Consider the following 25,544-nt stretch of genomic DNA (forward strand, 5'->3'; position numbering starts at 1 on the left):
CTACTGGATAAGTTGCTTTAAACACACGAGAAAATCTACATAGAGCTGAAGTAAAGGTGGAAAAAGATGAATAAAGCACAAGCATTGAGGAGCTGATGGAGAGTGCAATAATAATATAAAAAAAAAATCAAATGGCATCTGTAAAATGGCATTTTGATATAACCTATAGGCTACATTACTGAAGGAAATGTAAATGAGTGAAGGCTAACCCCTATAGCCACCAATGCAAAACCAGGAGCAACATTTTCATTGATTCATCGGCAGAATGTGAGACACTCTGATTGTTTGTGATTGTTTTATTTCTAAGTCTCGTATCTCTGTCATGATCAGGTCATTTCTTTGAAACGTTGTGTTGTTTAGCCGTATTTGCATTGTTTTCTCCTTTCATTCCCAGGGTTCAGTGGTTAGCATTCATTGTATCACTGTCCCATGTTCAATGTACATTGATTTAGAGTAGGAAACAAATATACAGAATGATTTAAAGTGTTTGACAGAGGAAAATCCGTGAACAAATGTAACTAAAGTTTATGCATCCTATAAAACTTACAGGGACTAGACAGAGTTTCAAAATTTCCACCCCCTACTTGCTCCAGTAATGTCCTAATGAGCCCAGACCTGTTCACCACAACTGCCTCCAAAATCCATCACTGCCACTCAAACAGGTGTTAATTCAGGTCCGATGTACCGTCATGCACGAGCTTTATATAGAAGCTGCAGTTACGCGTAAGACCTGTGGTGGCAGTAGTGAGTTTAAAAATGAAAACTTCCATCTAGTCCAGGGGTGTCCAAAGTGCGGCCCGGGGGTCAAATGCGGCCCTCAGACCAATTTATGGTGGCCCTCGGCCTCTTGCTGTATCGGTACACATCACCAGAGATGGACCTTTTTATCTGAAATGTAATAATTCTATACAATTCTAACCAAACAACTAAAATTTTATTGTGAGACAGAGCTGGCATGAAGGTTTTAAGCTTAAATAGAGGTATGGGGCACAAATTAAACCTCTGCTAGTCGAAGGTTTTGCGGCACTAACTGCCGATCTACGGCCCTTCACCCCGTGTACGCTTCAATATGCGGCCCCCCCATGAAAAAAGTTTGGACACCCCTGATCTAGTCCCTGTAAACAACATTTGGAAAAACTGCAGAAACTTGATTTTCTTGCCAGATATGACATAAGGAATGATCAAAGGGTCATGGAATAACTAGATAAAAACAGTAGTTTAGTTTAGTTTATTTGTTTATTTGAGCAGTATGCATTCTGCTCAAAAGGAGTGGGCTGAAGCAAGAAGCTCATGAGCGCCGACCCCCAAATGTGGGGTCTCCCAGGGACAGCTCACAGACCCCAGGGGCGACGGTGAGCTGTCCCGCCCGGCCTTCGAGGCTCCGGGCAGAAGTACAGTGTGTGGCTGAGTGTCCGCTGAAGGCAGGCGGGAGGTACGAGTCGGAACAGTGGAAGTCTGCATCAGAAAATATCAGCTACAGAATTGCATTCCTCTCTTGAGGCAAGCAGAGCGAACAAACAACAACCGCTCCCCCGCCCATCGGATGACATTTTGGGAGAGCAGAACGCCCCAATTAAACGTGTCGATTTTCTTAGTGGATGACAATGGTATGGTATGGTTTTTATTTAAACAGGCACAGTGCACAATTTAACATTGACCAAAAGGAAAGATGCATTGTGCCAGGTTATAGCAAAGATGCTAATTTCCACCTGTCGTCCCTGGGCAGGTTGATGTTGCAGTACAAACACTGATTTTAAATGTAGATGAGTACTTGACCATGGATTTATACATTTTGACATCATTAAAAACATACATTTAATTTAAACAAGATTGGAACATTAGAACATTTTCTACCGGTCCTTTTTCTAGGTGAAACGGTCGCTCCCACATGGCGTTACAGGTCAAGTTTGTTTTTCTAGAAGCCATTTTTAAGTCAAATGCGCAAAACTTTTGAATGTCGTACTTGCAATAATCTCTGTTGGCAGTGTGTTCCACTGACCCATTGCGATCACAGAGAAGGCAGATTTAGCGAAGGCAGTTTTTTACATTTTGGGACGCTGCATTCTCCTCTAGAAGTGGATCGAGTAGTTCGAGTAATTTTATCAGTACATAAAGTTATACAATGGAAAATATATTGTGAGGCGTATTAACACCTGAGGAGCACTTCGACGTCCGTGCAGTATTTACGCATTTAGCCGCGCATCTAAAACTCCTTTGGCGTCTGAATTCAACCGCACATACTTCCAACTAGTCTTTTGACACTGAACGCAGCATCACTCTCCCTCACTCGCTGTTTTTTCTCAATCCTAACCTCCTCTCCTTCCTTCCTCATTCTTCCTTGTGTGTTTTTCTTTCTCTCCATCTCTCTTTCTTACCTTTCTCTCTCTCCCTTCCTCTATCTTGTCTTCCCCCGCTCCTTCTGTCTCTCTTTGTACATCTCCACCAATCCTAATCTCTTTTTTCCCCTCTTTCAATCCACTCCCTCTCTCCCACTCTTTTTTTTCCTCTCCATTACAGCCCCTCTCTCTCCCTCTTTCCCCCTGTCTGTTTTTATCAGCTTCTCCCCCGCCCTTTCCCGCTCTCTCCCCTGATTTGGATGCAGGCCGTCGCGTGGCCGGTGTGCCTGGTTTTGACGGACAGCTCGGAGACACCTGGAGATGACTGCGCCGGCTCTGTCATGTTCTGTCTTTTTCTGTCTTCTCTTTTTGCCTCTCGCGTTTGATGCTCTTTGTCTTTCCATCTTCCGTGTATGCCTTTAGCCCCCGCTCCCCCGGGACGCTCCATCCAGCGGCAGCCTTTTCAAACTCCGGCACAATGAAAAGAGAAGGGGGAGTTTTGAAAATATATACAGATCCTCCGTTCTGTTCAGCAGCTCATTTCCCAGGACATTTGAGGACACTGTTAAAAGGATGGGGGGAGGAAACTATGACAAGAGCGCGACCGAAACCAAAAGTTATAAGGAAGCTTCTAGCATCGCGTGGCAACACTGCTGAAAGTCTTTTCTCGAGAAGAGTTCAGCAATCGCAAAGGTCACATCGAGCCAGTTGCAATAAGAAATGTTATTGTCTTCATGGTCTTCCTTTGTGAAAAAACTGCTGATCTTCACTCTGTTGAGAGTTAACCATATACAAGTAGGGCTGGGTACCGTTAAAGAGGGGGTATTATGCTTTTTTCAATCACACAGCACCAGTCTATATCACACTACAATGATGACCAAACCTTCTGTTGGTCTGTAAATGCAGTAAATTAGAATAACTGCCTTGTATAAAATGGCTCTCTCAAAATGGCTGTAGTGAATGTCTTGAAATAGGCCTCTGTCTCTTTAAGAACCTCTGACCCTTTCCGACACGCCCCCTCCACACGCTGTCTGTGGCATCAGTGGGGAGGGGGTTCCGCTGAGGAGCAGTGGTTGGTTACTCGGCTGGTGACGAAAGCTCGGAGGCGTCTCCAGGAGGTGGGGGCGTTCCTAGGAGGACTCAGGCAAACCTATCCCTAAAATGGCCGCCATCAGAGTTTTTACAGATGACTCAAAAATACGTGAATGTGCCAAGGCAACACTTCAGGCATGTTTTTAATGAGGGAATGACATAGTAACATGATGTAAAGCTTGAAAAAGTCGATTTTGCATAACACCAGTAGTAATTATGGGGCTGCTTTTTTTGTTATGCTAATTTTTTCTTTGTTATGCTAATTATGTGTAAACAATCACACCTCCCTAACCCATGTGGTGTCTAGACACAATGGCGCCACAACAGGTGCATGGGGCACCTGCATGCAGGTGTATGGGCAACCGGTTCACACCACAGCAGACCCCCTCCTCTCACCCTTCCCCTGATGCAAAACCATGTGACCCAATGGCTGTAACGACCTCACACCACAGCAGACCCCCTCCTCTCACCCTTCCCCTGATGCAAAACCATGTGACCCAATGGCTGTAACGACCTCACACCACAACAGACCCCCTCCTCTCACCCTTCCCCTGATGCAAAACCATGTGACCCAATGGCTGTAACGACCTCACACCACAGCAGACCCCCTCCTCTCACCCTTCCCCTGATGCAAAACCATGTGACCCAATGGCTGTAACGACAATTGGTTGACGATGTTGTGTGTGACAAACTGTTTTTAAAAGTTTACTTTTAAGTAACATTAAACAGCTATGCTTTAAGAGCTAAGCTGCAATGTTTCATTTTTATTAGTCTTAACTTAGTTATACTAGTTTTGGCTATTCCAAAGTCATTTTGATTGTTAGTTTGTAAGCTTTACTTCTGTAATGTTTCTATAGTGGAATAATACAATACTAATAAGAATAGTGATAATAATATATTTTGTTGGTTTCATTATTTTATTTTAGAGAAATGTGTGCGGGCGTAAATACGGGATTCTGTAAACAAAACAAACATAAAAATAAAACGTTTTGTTTACCGTTTTCCATAGGAAAACAAACACAGAATTAAAGTTACATTTACAACAGTATATTGTGTCTGACTTGTATGCATTTGAGATAATGTATTGTTTTGACATGGTTGTAGTGATGCTTTTAACACACGCACACGCACGCGCACACACACGCACACGCATGTTTGAAGTAAAAGACGTGTGAAAAGCTTGAGATGCATAAGCACTGCAAATAACAGAGCCAAGCAGACTGTGGTGTGTGTTTTGATGTAACGATTCATGAAAGACGCCAAGTGTCTGTCTCCTCAGACTGCTTTAACGAGCACAGCTGATGGGGCGCTGGGCTATGCGGCGACATGACCCACTATAGTGTTTGTAATTGAAATGTCCTCGCAAAGCACACCCCACGTGGGATCCTAGACACTACGGCTGTGTGTGTCTACACACCACAGCAGACCCCCTCCTCTCACCCCCCATGATGCTAGCGTCTCACACTCCACGGGGATCCTAGAAACGATGTCCCTGTTTTAAAAGTAACATTAAACAGTTATGCTTTAAGAGCATGTGCGGACGTAAATACGAGATTCTGTAAACAAAACCCGTTTAAAAGTAACATTAAACAGTTATGCTTTAAGAGCATGGGTGTGCGTAAATCTGACTGTAAACAAAACCCGTTTAAAAGTAACATTAAACAGTTATGCTTTAAGAGCATGGGTGTGCGTAAATCTGACTGTAAACAAAACCCGTTTAAAAGTAACATTAAACAGTTATGCTTTAAGAGCATGTGTGTGTGTGTGTAAATCTGTCTGAAAATAAAACCCCGTTTAAAAGTAACATTAAACAGTTATGCTTTAAGAGCATGGGTGTGCGTAAATACGAGATTCTGTAAACAAAAACAACATAGAAATAAAACGGCTTTGTTTACCGTTATTTTTTTTATTTTTTTTGCAGTGACATGCAGTCAGTATTGCATGTTTGAAGTAAAAGACGTGTGAAAAGCTAGAGATGCATAAGCACAGCAAATAACAGAGCCAAGCAGACTGTGGTGTGTGTTTTGATGTAACGATTCATGAAAGACGCCAAAGTGTCTGTCTCCTCAGACGGCTTCACACGCAAAACTGATGGGGCGCCCATTAAAAGTCATGGTCAAGAATAAGGGATTCACGCCCGGACACATCCCGGCTGAAGCGACTTCAGCGTGTTGTGTCCAGACATGACCAAGTCGCGTATGGGTATATAGCGGTAGCCGGGGCGACCTTCATTCTGTACACCGCCACAGCCAAAGCAACTCGCTGCAGCAGACGCCCGGTTCCCTACCTGTGCCGCCTTCAGTCCAGCTCGCCACCGCAACGCCCGCTTCCCTACCGGTGTCGCCTTCAGTCCAGCTCGCCACCGCAACGCCCGCTTCCCTACCGGTGTCGCCTTCAGTCCAGCTCGCCACCGCAACGCCCGCTTCCCTACCGGTGTCGCCTTCAGTCCAGCTCGCCACCGCAGCTCGGTTCCTTACCGGTGTCGCCTTCAGTCCAGCTCGCCACCGCAACGCCCGCTTCCCTACCGGTGTCGCCTTCAGTCTAGCTCGCTACGCACTCATACGGAGAAGAAACAACATTTGCGTGGATAAAATATGCCTGGGAATTACGGTAAGAAATCACATGCTGAATTGTCGTTCATTTCTTTTTCTTTTTTTCCATCATGTAGAAACTATTTCCCCGTTCTAAATATTACTTTTTTTTAATCTAATACAGGAAAACGATTTTACGAGGATGATTCGGATTGCGTGTCTAAAACAGAACAAGCCCCTGGTAATTAAAACTCGTATTATCAGTCGTTCGTTATCCAACGCATGCTAAATTAATATCTGGTTTTATGTTTTTCAGTTGCACTGCGCGCGAGAGGTCTCGGCAAACACCGTAAGCGCCCATTTCTGAGCGCGGCCGAAAGAGATAGGTAAGAAAATTATGTTGTAGGAATCACAAGGCACAATGTAGTAGTAATTATGGGGCTGCTTTTTTTGTTATGCTAATTTTTTCTTTGTTATGCTAATTATGTGTAAACAATCACACCTCCCTAACCCACGTGGTGTCTAGACACAATGGCGCCACTACAGGTGCATGGGGCACCTGCATGCAGGTGTATGGGCAACCGGTTCACACCACAGCAGACCCCCTCCTCTCACCCTTCCCCTGATGATAAAGCATGTGACCCAATAGCTGTAACGACAATTGGTTGACGATGTTGTGTGTGACAAACTGTTTTTAAAAGTTTACTTTTAAGTAACATTAAACAGCTATGCTTTAAGAGCTAAGCTGCAATGTTTCATTTTTATTAGTCTTAACTTAGTTATACTAGTTTTGGCTATTCCAAAGTCATTTTGATTGTTAGTTTGTAAGCTTTACTTCTGTAATGTTTCTTTAGTGGAATAATACAATACTAATAAGAATAGTGATAATAATATATTTTGTTGTTTTCATTATTTTATTTTAGAGAAATGTGTGCGGGCGTAAATACGGGATTCTGTAAACAAAACAACATAAAAATAAAACGGTTTTGTTTACCGTTTTCCATAGGAAAACAAACACTGAATTAACGTTACAGATAGAGCAGTGTTTTTGTGTCTGACTTGGGTGTCTTTGAGCTAATGCAGTAGTAGTAGTTCATTCCTTTAAATGTAAAAACATTTCCAATTCTTTGTGTACAACACGACCGAAAGGGTTTAGGCTGAAGTGAAAACTTATTACGTCTAACCCAGTTTACCCAGACTTCCACCAGAGAAAAACAAAACACAAACATTAATAATGAACAATATCAAGTGTCAAACAGAAGAGAAATAAGCATGTATCTGGAGTTAGTAACATAAATTTCTGTATTCCAACAAATATGTATACATACATTTTTAATTTAGTTGAAACTAAATCATGTCATTATTATTTTTGATTTATTTTTTCTTACTTTATTCATCCTAAGCTGATATATTCTTGAATTTTAGCAGCTTTAAACAACTTTTTGAAAGCTTTGACTGTTTGGGACAGTTTTAACTGATCTTCCACAGATTAACACCTCTTACAGAAATACATCCACTCTTTTTATTCTTTTTAGCTTTTTTGAAAATAGCAGTTCCTCGGAGGTTATACTGACTTTTCCTGTGTTCAAAAAGCTCCTGGATGGGAGGGGGGAGAAGATTATGCTTTGTACACTATTACTAATGTATTTAGATCAACAAGATCATGGATTTTCAGTAGGCTCAGCTCTACAAAGATAGGGTTCGTTGGTGCATAGAAATCTGCTTTAGTGATAATTCTTATTGCTTATTTTGGAGTACGAAAATAGGATGAGTATTGGATTTATTATTTTTCCCCATATTTCCAGGCCATCATTTGGGTAAGGAAGTATGAGTTATACAGTAATAGAAGAGATTTTTTATCGAGTACAGTTTTCAATTTGCCAACTACAGCAATGTTTTTTTCTAATTTTGTTTTTTAAGATAAGATAAGATAAACCTTTATTGATCTCACAAAGGAGAAATTCACTTGTTACAGTCGGCGTTACTTATATATATATATATACTTATATGCGATTTCCATTCAAGTTTACCATCAATGGTAACTCCTAGATACATGCATTGTTTTGGCATGGCTGTAGTGATGCAGTGTCTGCCTTCTCAGACTACTTAACTCGCTTAGCTGATGAATATGCATGTGGGCTCACGTTGCTAAAGCTAGGGGTCAAGAAATCTGTTGTTTGAAGCCTCTTCAGAGGGATCATGTCCCAACATAGATCTGAAGTGATTTTAATCTGTCTGTAAATAAAAACCCGTTTTTAAAAGTTTACTTTTAAGTAACATTAAACAGCTATGCTTAATATCCAACGTTTTATTTCTGTTAGGGTGCTATTGTTTCTAACTTTTAATCGCACAAACATGCTGATGTAAGAACTTTTTTCAAAGTATGCTGCACTTTGGTTGTTTTTATAAGTTATATTGTATTTTGCTTCAAACTGTGTTCCTTTTGTGGTGAGAATGGGGACATAATGGCTTTTACAATAATTATAACATTTAGTTTTTTTATTTTAGTGAAATGTGTGCGGGCGTAAATACGGGATTCTGTAAACAAAAACAACATAAAAATAAAAACGGTTTTGTTTACCGTTTGAACCAGCTGAAGAGTCCTGACCACCTAGGTGTCTAGACAAGGCTGACACCTGACATTAACATACAGTATGCGCATGATCCTCACCCCCCTCGCCACCTGCACGGTGAAAAGGAGTTTGCTCAAGGTTCTATCTGATTCTGAAAAAAGAAAAGAATGAACTATGGATCAAAGCAAAGCTTTTGCATGTCAAAGACTGACAAAGACTACAACTCCAACCCAAACCAAAAGTCATGCAAACTGCAACCACTCTTAACATAATGGAAAGTACACAAACCAAAGAAAGCACTCCAAACATCCAACCTGCGATCAATGCAGCAGACCTTCACCACCAAAATTTGACAGAGATCACAGTTTACTGGTATATTTTTCTTTAAAAGCAAAATGAAATATCAGACCTGCTCATCAAACGACAAAAACAACTCAACTACCACGGCTAAATGAGCTCAATTTGTCAACCAAAACCATAATCACAAAGCTGCCAAACAAACTGAAAGAACAGTTCAGATATATTGCATGTGGCGTCCAAGAAGCACTTTCACTGACATTATAATTTTTGTTGAGTGTCAGTTAAAAATCATCACTGATCCCTTATTTGGTGAACTTCAAACTCAAAGTGTCGACTAAGAAACTGTGAAACCAAAAAACAAGACACGAACCAATCTAATATCAGATCTGTAAAAGTTAATAATCCCAACTCTACGTTTTTGTTCACAACCTGAATCTCATTATTTAAGTTGTTGTCCCAAGTTCACAACCCTGCAACATAATGGGAAGATTAATTTTGTTTAGGAAAAGAGACTTTGCTTTAAATGTTTTGGGTATGGACATTTTACTGTTTCATGTAAATGTTTCAGTGGATAAATCTATCAAACAGTGATCTGTCTGAGCTCAATCCTGATGTCCATAGTACTTTCTCAACAGTTGAATCACAGCAAGCCCAAACGGGGACCAGTGGAGTTGGTAAATTTTCAATCATTCCAGTTGATGTGAAATCAAACAAAGACAATAAAATAGTTCAAACATATGCATTTTCAATAACATCAACATCAAGTTTCTGCACAGAATCACTTCTGCAAAACTCAACTTGAAAGGACAGAAAACAATTAGCAAACAATGTCACCTCAACAAACACAATCTACTTAACCTGACAATTGATCTTTCAGTTTTCCAGTTGTGATGGTAATGACTTCTATTCCGGGGAGTCAAAAGACAATACCAGTGACAAAAGTGAGTTTGCTTAAGTCATGTGGATCTTCCAGAAATTGAGTCAAATGTTGAATTGCTAATCAGATTGACTGCTCCAAAGTTGCACTAGCCACAAAAAACAGTAAAAATGATGGCCCTTTTGCTGTTAAAACGTCATTAGGATGGATTGTAAATGGTACTTGTACGTGACATAAACATGTCAACTTTGGTCAAACTGTTCAATAATCTGCTCTATGTCACTCTGGTCTGTCCACACTCGTATTTGCTGCAAACACTTACTTCACATGCACATCTGTGAATACACTCACACTGTTGTTCTATGTTCTATGTTCATGTGTTTTATGTTTCAAGTTGCACGATCTAACGAAAAATAATTCCTAGTTGTGAACCTGCTCATAACCATGACATTAAAAACGATTCTGTTTCTGATTCAAGCAAAAAGGATTGACAAAACGGGGAAGGAATGAGAGACAAAAGTGGCAAATAATGTATACGGGAAAAACGACAATGCTATTAGCAAATTGAGTTGTTTATGGTATTGTAAAGGTTTCGAAAAACAAAGATGACAAAATAGCAAAGTATGAACATTAGTTTAGGGAAAATCTAAACTAAATGTCCTAAAGTTAAATATGGTTGCCGATGGTTTAATATGGTTGCCGATACACACAATCTACATAACCTGACAGATGATCTTTCCGTTTCCAGTTGTTAGGGCAATGAGCGTGTTGTAAACTCAAAAGACAAAACCACAGTGTCTAAATCCAGTGTTAAACCTAGACCGAAACACATGTCAGCAGCAAGCTGAATAATGCAACGTACTGAGAACAAATCTTAACCATTTTCACAATAATTGCATAATGTTGCCTGAGGAAGAGTCCCAAAAGAACTATATTGTAATTAGAGTAAATTCATGAGTCACAAATTAGAGTGAATATCTTATTATAAAAGATTATTCACACCAGTTTGTTTTTCATTTGATACAGCTAATAATATTCTTTTACCTATTTCTTTTACATAAGATGAAAGTCATAATGATAACAGGCTGATTGTTCAAAAGGTTTTCTTTTAAAACAACTCTTAAATAAACTTATAATCAATTAATCTCTTGTTTCTTTGTTGTGAGCCACACGGTAAAGGATTTGAGAAATTCTCTGTATTTTCTTCCTTAATTTCACGAATAATCACAAAAGGGCAACATTTTTCTACACAGTAATCGTAATTTAAAATTTTAGGATTGTGTAATTCATTGTTAAAAAATGACTCAAAATGGGAAGGTTGTGTTTCTACTATGGACTCCTTGATTGCCTCTTGTTTATTTTGCATAGTTGGCAAACCTTCTCGGATTTATAAATGTGTTTGTCTTCAAGGGGGCGTCTGTGTCACTTAGACAGTAAAATGAAAACAAAAAAAATGGAATTTGAATATTTACAGTATAGTTAGGTTCATTACAGCACTATATTAATCAAGCTGCACAACAGTCAGAATATTAAGTAATACTTACTATTCACAAATATAAAGAAACCACTTTTCTGTGTTTTTTATCATGTACACATCATAAGACGATGTTTACTGTCCATTGGACATGTATTTGTGTATCCAACTCACAAAAGCAGAAACTTCAACGTGATTCAGCATTTAGCTCAGATTACCCTTTTTTAGCTAGTACAGGAGGTAAAGGCAAATCTTACATTAGAAAAGTTGTACTTTTTAAAATGCTTATATATGTTGTGATTTATATTTTTTGCTTAATTTAAACGTTTTTGTTAAATGTACACAGGATACCAATGTTATTATTTTTTGTTTCATTCGAAAGTAACAATAAAAACAGCTCCCCAAAAGTCTGAATGAAAAAAGAGCAGAAAACAAGAATATGAATCTGTTACTTTACAGTCCCTTTACATCTGTCTGTTATTTTGTTCACGTCCAACTTTTCTAAATATTTGCAGTTTTACAGATGTCGTGTGCATTTTATGTACAGCATATACAATATACAAGTAAACATGTTTGTTCAAAGTAAATATCTCACATTATCTATGTTCAAGTTTAATCTACATCCTTCTTTAACATTGCAGCGTATGCATTCTTGAATGCCATGAGAGTTCCTGACTCCTTTACTTCTTTCTGAAGTTCATACCATAAACTAATTCCTTTCACAGTTTGTTCCATTGTTTTGGAATTGATCCTGTGTGTGAAAGTTTTGAAGACTATCTAGTCGAATAGTTTTTATTTGTAAAAAGAAAAGGTTTAGTGTGCTATGTCCATAAAGGTTAAATTGTTTTATCTTTATAAACTTACTAACATTTTAATTACATTTGAATCAAGTTATAGGATTAGTAAGACAACGTGAAACTAACATGTTTTACTAAGACAAAAAATTTAATTGATATTGTAAAATTTACTTCTGTGGTAAACGACTGCCTTAAGATTTACATTTCTGCTGAATTATCAGGGTAAACTGTGTACAGACACGGTATTATGGCGTTAAAAAAATACTATTTTGTATTTCTTCAGGGCCATCACTAGCTTTCTGCTATCGTTATATGTTGTTTGGGATGCCTATTTGCCAAACTATTGCACAATGACTAGGCTAATTGCTAAAAAATGCTATTTAAAACAGACAGTACAGGGAGGTAAACTAAAACATTTTTGTTTTTGTCTTTTTAAAGGAAGATGTTGAAATTATATTTTCCATACAACTAAGATGTATTTGAGTACCATGACCTTCAACAGAACCACAAAAGTTGCTTTGTAAATAATCAGCAGTATCTTTAAAATAGGCAGTAGCTGGAGGTTAAAGGGACTATAAGGAGTTTAAAAATGTTAAAATTAAGTATTTTCCTCCCCCTACATGTTCCAGCCATGTCCTAATGTGTAGAATGAGCTCAGACCTGTTCACCACAACTGCCTCTAAAATCCTGTACGGTCACTCAAAAATGTGTCACTTCGGCCCGAATTGCCGTCATGCACGGGCTTAATATAGAAGGTGCAGTTACACATATGGCCTGAGGTGGCAGTAGTGAGTATAAAATGGCGAACTTGCTTCCAGCCCCTTTAAATAAAAGGCCAAAAGGTCTAACCTAAAAAACGGTTGAGATTCACTACCTTGCATGAGCCACAAGCAAATACTTTTATGACATACAGTACATTGGGCAAAGACAATAATGTGCACTGGGGTCCCTTATAGATCCAAATATCCCGAAGCTACCGGTTATCCCGAAGCTAACTTCCAACTATATAAATTCACTTCACAAAGAATGTTATGTGTTTTTCCTCATAAATCTCTCAACTGCCATAACAATTTACAAATAATCAAAACCAAACACTGTTTGTTCCTTTGAAACTTCACTTATTATTATGAGTAGTCAACCTCTAACAACTTGTTTGTTGTGTCTCCCTACATTTCACTATCTGGTTCCATAAAGTGATTGGACCAAAATAAATCTAAAAACAAAATGAAGAGCGAGACTTTCCACTTCATATAAGATAAAAACTGAATTGATCTCAAATTGGAGAGACTCTCTTGATAGCTGCTCCTACACTGTGAGGTGCATATAAGAAAACGATGCAATCAAAGAACTAGGTAATGTGCACAAACAAGTATAAGTAAAGTATTTTGTATAAATAACACACTGTAAAAATAGCCTAATCCATCACTCTGTTACATAAAGTCAATTTCTCGCAAATCAATCTTCTTGATTTGCTCAGAACTAAATTTTACAATATCAATTTATTAATTTTTTTGTCTCAGTAAAACATGTATACTTTCACGTTGTTTTACTGATCAAGTTATAATTATTATATTATAATCTTAAAGATACTGCTGATTATTTACAAAGCAACTTTTGTGGTTCTGTTGAAGGTCATGGTACTCAAATACATCTTAGTTGTATGGAAAATATAATTTCAACATCTTCCTTTAAAAAGACAAAAACAAAAATGTTTTAGTTTACCTCCCTGTACTGTCTGTTTTAAATAGCATTTTTTAGCAATTAGCCTAGTCATTGTGCAATAGTTTGGCAAATAGGCATCCCAAACAACATATAACGATAGCAGAAAGCTAGTGATGGCCCTGAAGAAATACAAAATAGTATTTTTTTAACGCCATAATACCGTGTCTGTACACAGTTTACCCTGATAATTCAGCAGAAATGTAAATCTTAAGGCAGTCGTTTACCACAGAAGTAAATTTTACAATATCAATTAAATTTTTTGTCTTAGTAAAACATGTTAGTTTCACGTTGTCTTACTAATCCTATAACTTGATTCAAATGTAATTAAAATGTTAGTAAGTTTATAAAGATATAACAATTTAACCTTTATGGACATAGCACACTAAACCTTTTCTTTTTACAAATAAAAACTATTCGACTAGATAGTCTTCAAAACTTTCACACACAGGATCAATTCCAAAACAATGGAACAAACTGTGAAAGGAATTAGTTTATGGTATGAACTTCAGAAAGAAGTAAAGGAGTCAGGAACTCTCATGGCATTCAAGAATGCATACGCTGCAATGTTAAAGAAGGATGTAGATTAAACTTGAACATAGATAATGTGAGATATTTACTTTGAACAAACATGTTTACTTGTATATTGTATATGCTGTACATAAAATGCACACGACATCTGTAAAACTGCAAATATTTAGAAAAGTTGGACGTGAACAAAATAACAGACAGATGTAAAGGGACTGTAAAGTAACAAATTCATATTCTTGTTTTCTGCTCTTTTTTCATTCAGACTTTTGGGGAGCTGTTTTTATTGTTACTTTCGAATGAAACAAAAAATAATAACATTGGTATCCTGTGTACATTTAACAAAAACGTTTAAATTAAGCAAAAAATATAAATCACAACATATATAAGCATTTTAAAAAGTACAACTTTTCTAATGTAAGATTTGCCTTTACCTCCTGTACTAGCTAAAAAAGGGTAATCTGAGCTAAATGCTGAATCACGTTGAAGTTTCTGCTTTTGTGAGTTGGATACACAAATACATGTCCAATGGACAGTAAACATCGTCTTATGATGTGTACATGATAAAAAACACAGAAAAGTGGTTTCTTTATATTTGTGAATAGTAAGTATTACTTAATATTCTGACTGTTGTGCAGCTTGATTAATATAGTGCTGTAATGAACCTAACTATACTGTAAATATTCAAATTCCATTTTTTTGTTTTCATTTTACTGTCTAAGTGACACAGACGCCCCCTTGAAGACAAACACATTTATAAATCCGAGAAGGTTTGCCAACTATGCAAAATAAACAAGAGGCAATCAAGGAGTCCATAGTAGAAACACAACCTTCCCATTTTGAGTCATTTTTTAACAATGAATTACACAATCCTAAAATTTTAAATTACGATTACTGTGTAGAAAAATGTTGCCCTTTTGTGATTATTCGTGAAATTAAGGAAGAAAATACAGAGAATTTCTCAAATCCTTTACCGTGTGGCTCACAACAAAGAAACAAGAGATTAATTGATTATAAGTTTATTTAAGAGTTGTTTTAAAAGAAAACCTTTTGAACAATCAGCCTGTTATCATTATGACTTTCATCTTATGTAAAAGAAATAGGTAAAAGAATATTATTAGCTGTATCAAATGAAAAACAAACTGGTGTGAATAATCTTTTATAATAAGATATTCACTCTAATTTGTGACTCATGAATTTACTCTAATTACAATATAGTTCTTTTGGGACTCTTCCTCAGGCAACATTATGCAATTATTGTGAAAATGGTTAAGATTTGTTCTCAGTACGTTGCATTATTCAGCTTGCTGCTGACATGTGTTTCGGTCTAGGTTTAACACTGGATTTAGACACTGTGGTTTTGTCTTTTGAGTTTACAACACGCTCATTGCCCTAACAACTGGAAACGGAAAGATCATCTGTCAGGTTATGTAGATTGTGTGTATCGGCAACCATATTAAACCATCGGCAACCATATTTAACTTTAGGACATTTAGTTTAGATTTTCCCTAAACTAATGTTCATACTTTGCTATTTTGTCATCTTTGTTTTTCGAAACCTTTACAATACCATAAACAACTCAATTTGCTAATAGCATTGTCGTTTTTCCCGTATACATTATTTGCCACTTTTGTCTCTCATTCCTTCCCCGTTTTGTCAATCCTTTTTGCTTGAATCAGAAACAGAATCGTTTTTAATGTCATGGTTATGAGCAGGTTCACAACTAGGAATTATTTTTCGTTAGATCGTGCAACTTGAAACATAAAACACATGAACATAGAACATAGAACAACAGTGTGAGTGTATTCACAGATGTGCATGTGAAGTAAGTGTTTGCAGCAAATACGAGTGTGGACAGACCAGAGTGACATAGAGCAGATTATTGAACAGTTTGACCAAAGTTGACATGTTTATGTCACGTACAAGTACCATTTACAATCCATCCTAATGACGTTTTAACAGCAAAAGGGCCATCATTTTTACTGTTTTTTGTGGCTAGTGCAACTTTGGAGCAGTCAATCTGATTAGCAATTCAACATTTGACTCAATTTCTGGAAGATCCACATGACTTAAGCAAACTCACTTTTGTCACTGGTATTGTCTTTTGACTCCCCGGAATAGAAGTCATTACCATCACAACTGGAAAACTGAAAGATCAATTGTCAGGTTAAGTAGATTGTGTTTGTTGAGGTGACATTGTTTGCTAATTGTTTTCTGTCCTTTCAAGTTGAGTTTTGCAGAAGTGATTCTGTGCAGAAACTTGATGTTGATGTTATTGAAAATGCATATGTTTGAACTATTTTATTGTCTTTGTTTGATTTCACATCAACTGGAATGATTGAAAATTTACCAACTCCACTGGTCCCCGTTTGGGCTTGCTGTGATTCAACTGTTGAGAAAGTACTATGGACATCAGGATTGAGCTCAGACAGATCACTGTTTGATAGATTTATCCACTGAAACATTTACATGAAACAGTAAAATGTCCATACCCAAAACATTTAAAGCAAAGTCTCTTTTCCTAAACAAAATTAATCTTCCCATTATGTTGCAGGGTTGTGAACTTGGGACAACAACTTAAATAATGAGATTCAGGTTGTGAACAAAAACGTAGAGTTGGGATTATTAACTTTTACAGATCTGATATTAGATTGGTTCGTGTCTTGTTTTTTGGTTTCACAGTTTCTTAGTCGACACTTTGAGTTTGAAGTTCACCAAATAAGGGATCAGTGATGATTTTTAACTGACACTCAACAAAAATTATAATGTCAGTGAAAGTGCTTCTTGGACGCCACATGCAATATATCTGAACTGTTCTTTCAGTTTGTTTGGCAGCTTTGTGATTATGGTTTTGGTTGACAAATTGAGCTCATTTAGCCGTGGTAGTTGAGTTGTTTTTGTCGTTTGATGAGCAGGTCTGATATTTCATTTTGCTTTTAAAGAAAAATATACCAGTAAACTGTGATCTCTGTCAAATTTTGGTGGTGAAGGTCTGCTGCATTGATCGCAGGTTGGATGTTTGGAGTGCTTTCTTTGGTTTGTGTACTTTCCATTATGTTAAGAGTGGTTGCAGTTTGCATGACTTTTGGTTTGGGTTGGAGTTGTAGTCTTTGTCAGTCTTTGACATGCAAAAGCTTTGCTTTGATCCATAGTTCATTCTTTTCTTTTTTCAGAATCAGATAGAACCTTGAGCAAACTCCTTATCACCGGGCAGGTGGCGAGGGGGGTGAGGATCATGCGCATACTGTATGTTAATGTCAGGTGTCAGCCTTGTCTAGACACCTAGGTGGTCAGGACTCTTCAGCTGGTTCAAACGGTAAACAAAACCGTTTTTATTTTTATGTTGTTTTTGTTTACAGAACCCCGTATTTACGCCCGCACACATTTCACTAAAATAAAAAAACTAAATGTTATAATTATTGTAAAAGCCATTATGTCCCCATTCTCACCACAAAAGGAACACAGTTTGAAGCAAAATACAATATAACTTATAAAAACAACCAAAGTGCAGCATACTTTGAAAAAAGTTCTTACATCAGCATGTTTGTGCGATTAAAAGTTAGAAACAATAGCACCCTAACAGAAATAAAACGTTGGATATTAAGCATAGCTGTTTAATGTTACTTAAAAGTAAACTTTTAAAAACTGGTTTTTATTTACAGACAGATTAAAATCACTTCAGATCTATGTTGGGACATGATCCCTCTGAAGAGGCTTCAAACAACAGATTTCTTGACCCCTAGCTTTAGCAACGTGAGCCCACATGCATATTCATCAGCTAAGCGAGTTAAGTGGTCTGAGAAGGCAGACACTGCATCACTACAGCCATGCCAAAACAATGCATGTATCTAGGAGTTACCATTGATGGTAAACTTGAATGGAAATCGCATATAAGTATATATATATATATAAGTAACGCCGACTGTAACAAGTGAATTTCTCCTTTGTGAGATCAATAAAGGTTTATCTTATCTTATCTTAAAAAACAAAATTAGAAAAAAACATTGCTGTAGTTGGCAAATTGAAAACTGTACTCGATAAAAATCTCTTCTATTACTGTATAACTCATACTTCCTTACCCAAATGATGGCCTGGAAATATGGGGAAAAATAATAAATCCAATACTCATCCTATTTTCGTACTCCAAAATAAGCAATAAGAATTATCACTAAAGCAGATTTCTATGCACCAACGAACCCTATCTTTGTAGAGCTGAGCCTACTGAAAATCCATGATCTTGTTGATCTAAATACATTAGTAATAGTGTACAAAGCATAATCTTCTCCCCCCTCCCATCCAGGAGCTTTTTGAACACAGGAAAAGTCAGTATAACCTCCGAGGAACTGCTATTTTCAAAAAAGCTAAAAAGAATAAAAAGAGTGGATGTATTTCTGTAAGAGGTGTTAATCTGTGGAAGATCAGTTAAAACTGTCCCAAACAGTCAAAGCTTTCAAAAAGTTGTTTAAAGCTGCTAAAATTCAAGAATATATCAGCTTAGGATGAATAAAGTAAGAAAAAATAAATCAAAAATAATAATGACATGATTTAGTTTCAACTAAATTAAAAATGTATGTATACATATTTGTTGGAATACAGAAATTTATGTTACTAACTCCAGATACATGCTTATTTCTCTTCTGTTTGACACTTGATATTGTTCATTATTAATGTTTGTGTTTTGTTTTTCTCTGGTGGAAGTCTGGGTAAACTGGGTTAGACGTAATACGTTTTCACTTCAGCCTAAACCCTTTCGGTCGTGTTGTACACAAAGAATTGGAAATGTTTTTACATTTAAAGGAATGAACTACTACTACTGCATTAGCTCAAAGACACCCAAGTCAGACACAAAAACACTGCTCTATCTGTAACGTTAATTCAGTGTTTGTTTTCCTATGGAAAACGGTAAACAAAACCGTTTTATTTTTATGTTGTTTTGTTTACAGAATCCCGTATTTACGCCCGCACACATTTCTCTAAAATAAAATAATGAAAACAACAAAATATATTATTATCACTATTCTTATTAGTATTGTATTATTCCACTAAAGAAACATTACAGAAGTAAAGCTTACAAACTAACAATCAAAATGACTTTGGAATAGCCAAAACTAGTATAACTAAGTTAAGACTAATAAAAATGAAACATTGCAGCTTAGCTCTTAAAGCATAGCTGTTTAATGTTACTTAAAAGTAAACTTTTAAAAACAGTTTGTCACACACAACATCGTCAACCAATTGTCGTTACAGCTATTGGGTCACATGCTTTATCATCAGGGGAAGGGTGAGAGGAGGGGGTCTGCTGTGGTGTGAACCGGTTGCCCATACACCTGCATGCAGGTGCCCCATGCACCTGTAGTGGCGCCATTGTGTCTAGACACCACGTGGGTTAGGGAGGTGTGATTGTTTACACATAATTAGCATAACAAAGAAAAAATTAGCATAACAAAAAAAGCAGCCCCATAATTACTACTAACACCCCCCCTTTAAACGATACCAGTAGGGTATCGAATAAAAAGTTTAGGTACTACTGATATCAAAAAATAAAAAGTATCGAGAGCAGGTACTGAAAAAAAAAAAGGTTTTGATGCTGTTAGTCCAGGGACTGCATTAGAGGAAGTGACTTGTTTTTTAAAGCCTGGCCTGAGCCATCAGTAAACTCCAGTCAATTATAATTTCCCTACATGTTACGTCTGGGGAGGCGGGTGTTGTGGGCGACGTCAAGCATTTGCACCGCCATTGCTGTAGTACCTCCATATCACCGCTAGTCCCCATTGGAATGCACTGCGCTTTAGACACGTTAAAAACAACTTTAAAGCCTGGTTTCTTATTTTCTTAAACTTTCTACAGCTGGATATTCCTCCTGTGAGTCTCGCACTAATGGGGGTTGGACTGTTAGCTTTGGAGCAGCGCAAAGTCGGCGTCACACAAGGGCGGAGTCGACAGTGAAGATCCCGCCCTTTTGTCCTTTTTAGGAACATGCTTCGTCAGAGCTGAGGAGGGGGAGCCTGTGAATCCGCCATGATTTCCCCCTCGAGTGAAGTCATTGTGGCAGGAGACGTCTATTCTTTTTAACGGTCTCTGGGTAAGAGCAGGCTAGGTCGTTTCAGCTCAAAAGCTCAAGCATTTGTTTTTTTCTCCAAAATTTCTTCCCCATTTTGGCACAATTTTTATTTCTTTATTTTTCCCGTTGTTTGAATTGTTTTTTTCCTGTTTACCCAATTTTTTTCCCTCTTTCTCTTTCCCAATTTTCCCCCATATTTTCCCCAAACGAATCTCCCATTATTGACACATTGACATCGGAGATTAACCCGATATTGTAAATTAGCAAATCTTCCACCCGTTATTTTTCTGTTTTCTGACTCGAATACATATCTTACGATCGAAAACCATATTATTGAAAAGTAAGGGTTCCCAGCTCTATATACAACAAGCGACACTTTTATTGATTTTTCTTTTCCATCTTCATGTCATTTTTTATGCCACGGTAAACACAAAAGAGCGGCTTTGCTGTCACTGAGCCAATAACGCGGAGACGAATGCCCTCCTCTGTGTCTTTCAGGTCCTGGATCCAAAAAGAGAGACCCGGCTCCATCTCGGCTTTGATTCCTCTTCTCCCTTTGTGCGCCGCCGCCCGGAGCCCTGTGACACAACGTGTTGGAGTTTTCATCATTCATCCGTCAATCTCCGCCCAATAACTCTTTTATCTGGAGCATTTGCATCCGTATTTCTGTGCTTTCATACCGCACTTCAAGAGGCTGTGCGCCCGGCTGTGGGTGCGCGCTCTTGCCTGTCAAACGGCCGCATACGTAAGAGATGCCTCGTGTCTTTTCTTTGCCCCTGTTTCAAACGACTTAAAGGGAATTATTAAGGGGTGAATATCTACAGTGGTGTTTTCTAATTTAACCCCTGGGCCGGTTCAGTCAGTGAGAGCTGGTTTGAAAAGAAACAGATGTTAAAATATGTCTGGGATTTTTGGGGGTCTCAGATTTATTGGCAAAGAGTTGATCAAAGCAAATGGTATCATGGGGTTGGGTTGGAAATAATAGAACTAAACAGAAATATCTGTAATGTTAGTAGTAATTAAGGCGAGTATTGAAAGTATGGATTTTTCACGTAGTGGTCGAAGTGGAGATTTGTATCTATTTTCCTCCCTTTACATCTTAGTTTTCATGTCAGATATAAAAATGATGATGTTTATTTTATGATGTTTTGTCTGCGAGGTGGGGGCAACCCGGAAGTAGCTGCTGCGCCGCGTAGAAAGGCCGTCTTTCCCGTGGGTTTTCATTCATAAATATTGACAGATTTGACATCCACGTGTCCTGCTAAGGGGCCCCGTGATGACACTTTCACCTAAATATGGTGTTTTTCCTCCTACGAGACGCTGGAGCGGAAGAGTGGAAGAACGGGCCGAGCATGCGCACTCGCTACAAAACTTCAGGGCTGGTTTTCTCTGAATGAGAGAAGCCGCACTCGGGCAGAGCCTGAGCCCTTATAGAAGCTCCCACAGACTCCAAACTTTACAGTCTGAGACCTCACAAGATTTTGAAGGTTTTTTCAGAGGGATTTTTTAATATCTAATTCCTAGCCTGATTTATTCAACTTTGAAACCAAAAAAACAGGCGTAATTTGAGTTTTTACAGATTTTTTCACTGATGATTAGTTTATTGAAAAACTAAACAAAATATCCAAAATCCCCTCTGAAAAAATCTTAGTTACTAATATGTCAATAAAATAAAACCATAAAATTTAATCTGGCTCAATTCATTATTTTGATTTCGTTGCCCAAAATATAGGCAATTTTGGCCATTTTAATGCTCAAAATGCCTTATTTTTATGTGAAAACAAAAAATCACAGAAAAAGTGCAATACATTTTTTTTTTTCATATTTATATCTGTAATGATCAGCAAAAGTTTCAAATTGATATCTCTACATTTATTTGTTTCCCCTATTCACCTGCAGTGTCTCGCCTTAATAGTGACATTCTCTATGGGCCTTTGTGAGTCTGAAATAAATGAATAAAAAGGACATGATGTAAATGTTGCTTATGTTGATGCTTATGTCCAGTTCTTGAGCAGATTATCAGAAAACACCACGGTTGGCTAATTCAAGCTAGTTCACGCTAAATTAGCATTTTTAAAGTTGCAGGTTGTGGCAACTCAGTGTAACCGATGGAGGAGGATTCAATGCCCCAATATGTACAAAGTCAAAGTACAATAAAGAGAAGTTTCAAGTGGTTTATTTAAAAAATATCTACAAAAATAGTTATTCTTAAAATGGCAATGTAAGGTTTAACCCAAATTAAACAGCAGTTGCCTAAAGAAATATGGACTCATATACTGCCCCAAAGTGTTTTCTATATTAAACGAAGAAGAAAAATGTAGAAATGACACAAAAACAAACCATATGGAATAATGGGGGGCAGGAGTGCACATGTTTGGCAGGTAGGGCTGCAGCTAACGATTATTTTGATAATCGATTTATCTACCGAATATTTTCACGATTAATCGATTAATTGCTTGGCTGTGAAAGGTGAATGGAAATGGTATTTTTTTAATTTTTTGACCACATAAAGCTAAAGTGGCGCCGCCTGAGGACATGTTGATGGAGTAAACTTAAAGTAAACATTTGTACGAGGCTCTTTGTGCTAATTCTGCTTTCTGATTGGACGAGGCAAAGACAGATATTTATGAAATTTACAATGTACAAAACACTGCAGACCCTAAACTTTAAAAATAAAGTAGGTTTTCATCCAAAATACATCATTGTCATGTCATTTTTGCTCTATTTTAGTCTGTGTTCACTAGAGAACGATTCATCGATTACTGAAATAGTTGACAACTATTTTAGTAATCGATTAGTTGTCGATTAATCGATTAGTTGTTTCAGCCCTATTGGCAGGAGAGAAGACGGATTACTATCTTTGAAAAAAAAACAGCAAAAGTTTCAACTGAGAACTTTAACTGATACAATGAATATTGCGAAAATGTTTTACACATACAATGTTTGCTACTTTGAAGGGATATTTCAGGATTTTTGATATAGGGCCTCATTTTCTATCCAGACTGTTGTTGATTTCTGGATATATATATATACATTTTTCAATGCATGCAGTCCCTATATTTGAAGAGTTTAGTGGTGCCAGGCTAGTGCTAGGCTAGCGCATGTCTATGGTAACTAGTAGCCTGCATTAAAAAGTAGTCTGGTGTTATAAGTGATTGGCCTCAGGTGCACTGTGCTTGAGTCAGACTGTTTTTAATGCAGGCTACTAGTTACCATAGACATGCGCTAGCCCAGCACTAGCCCAGCACCACTAAACTCTTCAAATATAAGGACTGCATGAATTAAAAAAAAACTCTCCAGAAATCAACAACACTCTGGATAACTAGGATATGAGGTGTCAAAAATCTGGAAATATCCCTATCGTGTTCTCTATCTGTCAATAAAAAGTAACAAAAACACCACATCAACTTGGACACAGTGGACCAGTGGTTCCCGCCGGAGTCATTTATACTCCAAGCAGGGGCGCTGCCAGAAATTCTGGGCCCTATGGAAACAAACATTGCGGGGCCCCCTTCATGTTTAACAGATAAGATACGCATAACCCAATAAACATACCCCGTTTGTAAGTTCAAACAGGCACAATACACATTGAGTGCACGAGGGGCCTTAGCACATTTAACCTCTTAACCACAAGTCATAACCAAGCACATTTTCTCCAGTTTCGGCTTTACCCAAATCCAAAAGGTTCTCGACTGGAGAGTAACTGTGTAATATCTCAAATTAAAGCTAAGGCCGCCAGCTTTTTTGTCGCGTTGTCACCGGATTTTTGCTGTGTTTTTGTATATTTTTCCTCACTTTTTTTTGCTGTTACTGTCACTTTTCTGGGACACACTTGTGCTGCTTCTTTGTTGCTTTTTAATCCACTTTTTTGTTGTGTATATGTTGCTCTTTTGTGGCTTTTTTTCATCACTATCTTCATTGCTTTCTTCTCACTTTTGTGTTGTGTTTTCATCCTTGTTATTTTGACGCTTTTTTCCCCCCCCGGATGCTTTTAGATTTCTGTAACGTAAGTGGAGAAAACGTCCTCGGTTCAGGTGGGGGTCAAGAGGTTTCAAAAATAAACCGCACACATTTTGGTGACACAGTATAATACAGCCATAACTACAAGTGTTCCCGCCCTGCTGACTGATAAGTGGGTCTGTTAACAATCAAAAACAAATGGTCTGTATGCAATGCAATAATTTCACTTGGTAAAACGGTCCCTTCTTTGTGCAAAGTAAACCATACATCAGAGACCTGTTATTTCATTCTCGCCCGTGTGACTCCAACCAAGGCTGTTATTTTGACGGCTGTAATGACACTTGAAGAATGCGCACATTACACATATCCACCGGAGGAGCCTACAATTTGAGCGAGTGTGTTGAGGTATGTAAAATGCAGCAGGGGCGACGTCGGCGGAGGCTGAATGCATAATTAAAGCGGGTCTGGAGCTGGAGCAGAGACACGGAATGAATAAGCAGCAGAGGGATGAGGCAGGTGACAGGAGAGAGGCGCATGGAGGCGCATGGAGGCGCAGAGAGGTCTGAGCGGCAGCAGAGGAGGAGGAACAGGAGCGTGTACGGGCCGATCAGGATGAGCCGGTTTTTATAATTATCGCAGTTTTAAAAGCTCATGGTAGGTTAACTCCTTAACTCCCACCTGAACCGAGCACATTTTCTCCAGTTTGGCTTTACCCCAGTCCAAAAGCTTCTGGAAAAAAGCTGGGAAAATAGCAACAAAACTGAGACGAAAACAACGATGGAAATGTGACAAAAAAGTGACAAAAAATGTATGAAAAAGTGGCAAAAATGTCACAAAAATGTCACAAGAAATCAACAAAAAATTGATGAAAAAAAAAAGACCAAAATGTGACAAAAAAAATACAAAAATATGACAAAAATATGACAAAAATATGAAAAAAAATTGAAAAAAAATTGACAAAAAAATTACAAAAATGTGACAAAATGTGACAAAAAATGACAAAAATTTGATAAAAAATGGACAAAAAAATGACAAAAAATTGATAAAGGATTGACGAAAAAATGTGACAAAAAATGACCAAAATGTGACAAAATGTGATAACATTTTTTACAAAAATGTGATAAAAAATGACAAAAAAATGACAAAAAAGTTACAAAAATGAGTTGAATACCCAACAAAAACATTATGGAAAAAAAATCTGATGACGTGAGGAAAAAGATCCTCTCGGTTCAGGCGGGAGTTAAGAGGTTAAACATAAGAACTGTAGGGCCCTCAGTAAACCGCCCTCATCGGCAA

Source organism: Gobius niger (assembly GCF_951799975.1).
Source record: "Gobius niger genome assembly, chromosome: 17".
Lineage (NCBI taxonomy): Eukaryota > Metazoa > Chordata > Actinopteri > Gobiiformes > Gobiidae > Gobius > Gobius niger.